This window comes from Ornithodoros turicata, unplaced genomic scaffold (genome assembly GCF_037126465.1).
Source record: "Ornithodoros turicata isolate Travis unplaced genomic scaffold, ASM3712646v1 Chromosome15, whole genome shotgun sequence".
Classification (NCBI taxonomy): domain Eukaryota; kingdom Metazoa; phylum Arthropoda; class Arachnida; order Ixodida; family Argasidae; genus Ornithodoros; species Ornithodoros turicata.
This window is the reverse complement of record NW_026999318.1, coordinates 1,583,398-1,590,156: the sequence shown is the minus strand read 5'-3', so window position 1 is coordinate 1,590,156 and position 6,759 is coordinate 1,583,398. Positions and strand designations below refer to the sequence as shown.

Genomic DNA, 6,759 nt, shown 5'->3' with positions numbered 1-6,759 from the left:
ACAGATGAGCTACGATTGGAAGTTTGCAGGGATAATAAGCGCGATGCGATAACACTACTATCGCAAATCAAAAACAACGTAGAAGACAAAACCGTGATCATCACTGATTGCTGGAAAGGCTACATGGGGCTCGATCGAAACGGATTCGAACATTTAACGGTTAACCATAGCTTAAATTACGTTGATCCGGACACAGGGGCCAACACAAACCAAATTGAATCTCAGTGGAGGCCCCTCAGACAAGAATTGGCAAGGAGGGGAGTCAAAACTGACAACATGGGCCGCCATCTAGTAGAGTTCCTCTGGCGCCGAGATTGCAGGCGCCACCATCAGGACACATTCGACAAAATTTTAGAAGACATTAGGCACACATATCCAGGTTTGGACTAAAAACAATACCTTGAGAATCTGCTCACTTCCTTTTCCGATACCAGCACAAGGGACAATGCTTTGTTTTCACCAGATTTATGTGAGTATGAAACCTTGCATCTATTCCTTACCATAAACTTCCACACTCACAATTTTTTCCTTCTGCACAGTTTCAATCACTGACGAAGGCAGTAGCCAAACACTGACGAAGCTCCTAGCCGAACATTGACGTTACCTCTTCGCAAACCTTGACGAAGCCCCTAGGCAAACATTTACCGACACATCATCTACTGATGAAATGACTGATCCTCTGACATATGAAATATGTAAAAGGCTCTCCAGACCTAACCTAGATCAGTCTCGACGGATGCATATTCTACACGGACCAACTCACTCACCAACGTGTGAAATACGTAAAAACCCAACCTGACCTAACCTAGGTCAGTCTCGACGGATGCATATTCTACACGGACCAACTCACTCACCAACGTGTGAAATACGTAAAAGCCCAACCTGACCTAACCTAGGTCAGTCTCGACGGATGCATATTCTACACGGACCAACTCACTCACCAACGTGTGAAATACGTAAAAACCCAACCTGACCTAACCTAGGTCAGTCTCGACGGATGCATATTCTACACGGACCAACTCACTCACCAACGTGTGAAATACGTAAAAATCCAACCTGATCTAACCTAGGTCAGTCTCGACGGATGCATATTCTACACGGACCAACTCACTCACCAACGTGTGAAATACGTAAAAACCCAACCTGACCTAACCTAGGTCAGTCTCGACGGATGCATATTCTACACGGACCAACTCACTCACCAACGTGTGAAATACGTAAAAACCCAAACTGACCTAACCTAGGTCAGTCTCGGCGGATGCATATTCTACACGGACCAACTCACTCACCAATGTGTGAAATACGTGAAAACCCAACCTGACCTAACCTAGGTCAGTCTCGACGGATGCATATTCTACATGAACCAATTCACTTGCCAACGTGTGAAATACGTAAAAGGCTTTCCTGACCTAACTTTTGTCTGTCTGCACGTTCTATAGAAGATTTTCTTACATATCACTCTCGCATTCACACAAGACACTGTCCTATCTGGCCTTGGACACTTCTCCCAGAACTTCACTTTGCTCCTCAGCCAAGTCAAAAATGAGACTTTCTCTTCTTGTTTCTATTTCCCCCTTATTTTTTGAAATTTACTGCTGTTTGAACATTAAAACCTGATATATAGTCTCCTTTTCCCAATGTCCCTTTTGCTTTTTTTTTTTTTTTCAAATATTGACTGAATATGTCTTATACTCTCGACCACTTTCAATGTTTCTATTCACACTGCTACAGTGACACTCCTCCACTGGGTAGCAGACGATCTCATATTTTATCCTACAGATGGCCCAGTGTCGTCACACTTCTCGCCCTTTCACAAGATGGCGTCCTCCATATCCGTTAGGCTTAGCAAGGCCGCCGAAGTGTCAACGAAGTGCTCAATAGAGCGCACTACGAACTAAATGTAAAAACTGTTCTAGTGCACGGAATTTTATAATTCTTATATTGTTCGATTCGGAATGTGACGCTCTTTCACTTACTTGCAACATTTAGCTAATAAACGCTCGCGATAATATTTAAAAACCAGTGGTCCCGATACGGAACTACACCCCACTATAGTTTCAGTTTTATTAACGTCGCCCGCAACAAAGGAAATGTCAAACGGTACTGATATGGCAGAAATATACAAGCTGTTACTCACCACAGACTAGCATCCACACGATCACAATAGAGTCACTAAGTAAGCTTATTTAGTGACTCTAGATCACAATTGCTTTCGCTTTCCTCGCTGCGGCCTCGTTGGCTTGGCATGGGATCAGTCACGAACGGCGATTCCTCGTCGTCTTTGCATACGTTTTGTCGTTGAAATGAATTTCTTCGTCTGAACTGTAGTCACACTCAGATGAAGAAATGAAGGAAGCAGATGATTCGTTATCAATGTTCCACCGAGAATCTATAAGGCGCGCGTACCCGAAACAGATGCACACGGCAGCCTGCGGCTCGCGGTTGACTACCGGTGACGTCACACAGGGTACGGGAGGGTGGAGAGGAAGCCGTCTGGAGTTTCGGTTTCGGTATACAATTTTCGGCTTTTCATGAAACTAATACGTCTCCGACCGCCAAACCGACTTTGTTTCTGATTTCTAACGCATATTCCGGGCTCATATGCACAGTTACTGCGATAGTTTCGATTTCTCCCGGAGTCTGAAAAAACCTAGATGTTCCCAACCTGATGTGGCACAATGAACATTTGACGAAAGTAATGAGTAACACTACCCTTCATTACTTAGTCGAAATGTAATGCATTACCATTACTCATTACTTGCTGGCAAAATGTAATTCATTACCATTACTCATTATTCAAAAGTAAGGCGTCAACGGTAATGCATTACTCCCCACCTCTGACTGTAACTTTTCCGACTTATTGTCACAGGAAGCCGCAATATGTTTCCCGTGAAGACATTGTTAGACACCTGGGCTAAGCCTAACAGCCCGATTTCTCCCCGTGCTTTCTCCATTTTTACAGGGATTTTGCGTTAACTACTGGAGCCTTCTTCAGTGGGGATATGCTCAAAAACATGAGGGTATTTTTTGTGGGAATTAACACTACCATTTTGGAGGGTAAACGAGTCGACACAGCGAAACCGAAACTATCCGCGCCCCGTCAAACATACGCCATTTTTCGAGTCATTTTGAAAGCATTTAATAACACCTAGCTCAGCGTACGGAGTGCGCATTTAGATACCATTATTAACGTTATTACGTTTCACACCACAAGTATATTTTATTGTTCAATCAAAATACTTCACTTTTCGAAAACGCTGCCTCGATGATGATGATGATGATGATGATGATTCGGAGTTTAATGGCGCATTGACAGCACAGGTCAAACGCTGCCTCGTTCTCGCGACACTTATAAAAATGTTGCCAAAATGTATGTTTAATAAATACAATTCTTTGAAGGTACGGCTATGCGTTACTTTATTCATTTCTGGAACATTCCAGAAAGTGTTTTCCTGACAACAATGGTTTGTGAATGCACTTCGTGGTTGCTGGTCTTCCATTTTTGTGCGCAATGTTTGCGTTTCACCACTGATCACACAACTGCGGGAGACTGCGGCAGAGGGGGAGGGGGGAGGGCACACCTCTAGCCCATCCCGGAATGTATTAACGGCGGCCGTCTCTGTGATGACGCCACTATCCTGGGGTCGTGATGCGCATGTCGATGCTGTCGCCGGCTAGGTCGAGCGCAAACGCATGGGAAGTAAGTAAACATGCACTGATAATGAGCAAACTGACGAGTGGGGACGCGGAAAGCTGTTGTAAATAAATGAGGTAAAGCTGTTTTTACGTGCGGCCACTTTATATTTGAGTCACTTGAGTAGTCGAGGAATAATTCAGTTCATTCCATTGGTAAGTGTAATGTATCAGAGTTACATTTCAGGCAGTTCTCCTGTAACTTGTTTGCATTTTGGAAGTACGTGCATAGCCATTGCAAATATATACAAACCGAAAGGAAAACAAACAAACAAACAAAAAAGGCAAAGGAAAATGTACAAAACAAAGGGTACGAACTGAAGTACCCAAATAAGGGAAATAACTGATTGGCCCATTTTGTGTCATTATGAGACGACGCTAATTCATCGCTTGGTTACTCTTTCATATCAAATATACGTATTTCGTAAATGTGTGCGCGGACTTACGTGTAAATCTACTCCTGATTTACAGCTAGTGCAGGAAGGAAGCACGAACAAACGGACGAAGTTGGCCTGCCAGGCTAATCTTCCAGAAGACCAGAACGGGTGTGGAAGAAGAAGACCCGCGTGTGGAGGAACATCTAAAGCCGGCATTAATTTACAGCTAGTCTACATTTCCTGATTCGTGAATTTCACCTTTCCCAAAGTAAGTGCGCTTGTATGATTCGGACTAGGTTGGTAGTTTTCTGAATGTGTTTAGAATGTGTAACGTCAAACATGTGAACCCTCGTGCAAGTAACGTCGCGTACCGCATTTCTCAAGCTACGTTGTGCAGAAATGCATCGTGTGACATGGCTTGGAATGAACAAATCCGATACGTTCCTGTTTGCCGTTCTATTTGTAGCCTTCACATTGCCTTCTGTTGCGCAGCCAGAAAGAAATCTGTGTTCGTTTGCAATGTTAGCACTGCACGAACTTTGTCACACGATCACGTCTGGGTGTGAGTGACACGAAAGCATGCGTATGTATTTGCTTAGCTTCGGTTCTGGGTGTCGACTATCCTTGAAGGGAACAGTCTGCAGCCGTCGACTAATTTTGAGATTGGAGTGGTTGTATTTGACTGTGAGCTGCGTGTAGATTACGCCTGCCACAAATTCATCCAGCAGAGCACCGTTATCATACTTTTCCAGATGAAGAAAAAAAAAAAAAAAACGAACGCCATATTCACATCCGGTTCTGATCTGAGCATGACGTCAACATGAGCTCCCCTTGCCCTTCATAAAGTCACGGGCCTGCGAGACCTAGATAAAGATGATTGCGGACCGTTTTGAGATATGATAGAATGTAATTGGTGAGTTCCGGAACAGGTGCTCTGATCGCTAGAGAAACCGGAAACCGGAATCTACTCGCAGTGACGCAACTGTTATAAAACACAATTCTAGATGATGGGTTGAAAAATTAATTGCAATGTTTTGTCGGGTGACTCCGAGTATCATAAAGCATGCAATATTTTTTTAGGCGTGGTTAATACATCTATCACACAGGCTACTTTAGTGTCATTTTCGTGAAGTGAAGTCCAACCAAGTCAATGTCACATTCACAGCGTGCCATACCAGTCGGGGAGCAACTCCGATTCACGATTTTCCCGATTCTAGATGGCGCCACGGTCGCCGTCCTTATCACGCCGTTCGCCTCCGAATCTGAAATAATCCCCATTGTGCATGGTTGGCGTCGCGAGTTTAAGGCGGCTCGCACCCTCTGCGCTGTTTGTCGAGAGGTAAAGTGTCGGAATTTGACACGAAAGGTCCGCAGTTCGATTCGAGATGTTCACGTCTTTTTGCTTGTCTCCTATTGCTATATGAATATTTTATTTTTATTTTGTTATATATTTATGCTACAATTATTGTTTCCACGAGTCACTCGCATCTGTGCTGACTGATTATGGAATGTTTAGTTGCTCTTCGTATTGTTTTACTAGTGCATACTTACAGTATGCCGACGTACAAGTGTGATCGGATAGTACGGATGGCAATATGGGCAGTACACACACACATAGTACTATAAACGAATGTTGCCAGCAGTGAGTCTGAGCACAAGGCGATTGCCAATTAAGAAATCAGAAAATGGCCAAGGAAAGGTAACTTCATATGCTATCAAAGCTTTTAGTGCACAATTATCCGCACTTTACCCACAACACACTTTCTTTTCGTAGTAAACATGTTGTAGATTATCGTTTTTCATCTTCGCTGGCTAGTCTATTCGCGAGCATAAAATGCTATGCATTCCAGTTACTTGATTTCTAATAAAATAGCCACAACTTTTTCGTAATCTACACCATCCCATACAGTGGTCATTCACTGGAGTGCTCACCCTGTGTCTCTTTGGCCTTTCCATTTTCAGCCTTCTTATTTTCGACCTTCTGACAGTTCGGCGTTAAGATTTTTCGGTCTTTTGGCTTTCGGCATTCTGATAGTTCGGGGTTATGATTCTCGGCCTTTTGATAGGCTCAATACTTACACTCTATCAGCCTAAATAAATGCATTGCATTTAGCAATAGCTATTCAAAAAAGAAAAATAAAGGAGAAGGAAGCTCCTAAAAGACCTTGAACTCCGTCTTTATGTATGAATGAACACGATAAAACGAAAGCAACTTGACGCGCGAGGTCGTCTCGGAGCACAAATTCCGTCACATAATGCGTTGATTATTACCCGGAAACTTCAATACTATATTTTTAGACACTCCTTGGTTTTCACAGGGTACTTCACATTACGCCAGACCTTTCGTTCAGCGTAGAGTCACTAGTTCAGCGGAGAATCCCCAGTGACCCGGAGCTTTTCCTTATCTTCGTTAGAAGACCTCCCTTTGTTCGCGGTTCAATGACAGACAGGTAGAGGTTTGGGGTCATCCAACGCGCAACCGGCAAGGAGTGTCGAAAGATGGAAAATCCAGGGAACCGGTATCGAAAAATTAGGCGTATCTCAAAATAAAGTGATCGACGTCCCCGCTGAAAAAATAAACTACTTTAAATAAATGTTACCTGGCTATTTGTGCGCGGAAACTGCCAAAGCCCACTTAGACTAACCTGAACATGAGAATGCAAACACCGAACTTTTACTAACTAACGTG

At 43.5% G+C, this 6,759-nt stretch overlaps 1 protein-coding gene across 1 annotated transcript in view; it reads left to right on the top strand.

Annotated features, from left to right (window-relative positions):
• The first annotated feature begins 4,217 nt into the window (after nucleotides 1-4,217).
• Nucleotides 4,218-6,759, top strand: part of LOC135372475 (phospholipid scramblase 2-like) — a 36,893-nt gene continuing 34,351 nt past the window's right edge. Inside the window, exon 1 of the mRNA XM_064606082.1 lies at nucleotides 4,218-4,338. The gene's annotated coding sequence lies outside the window, so the exon portion shown is untranslated. The remainder of the gene's footprint in view (nucleotides 4,339-6,759) is intronic.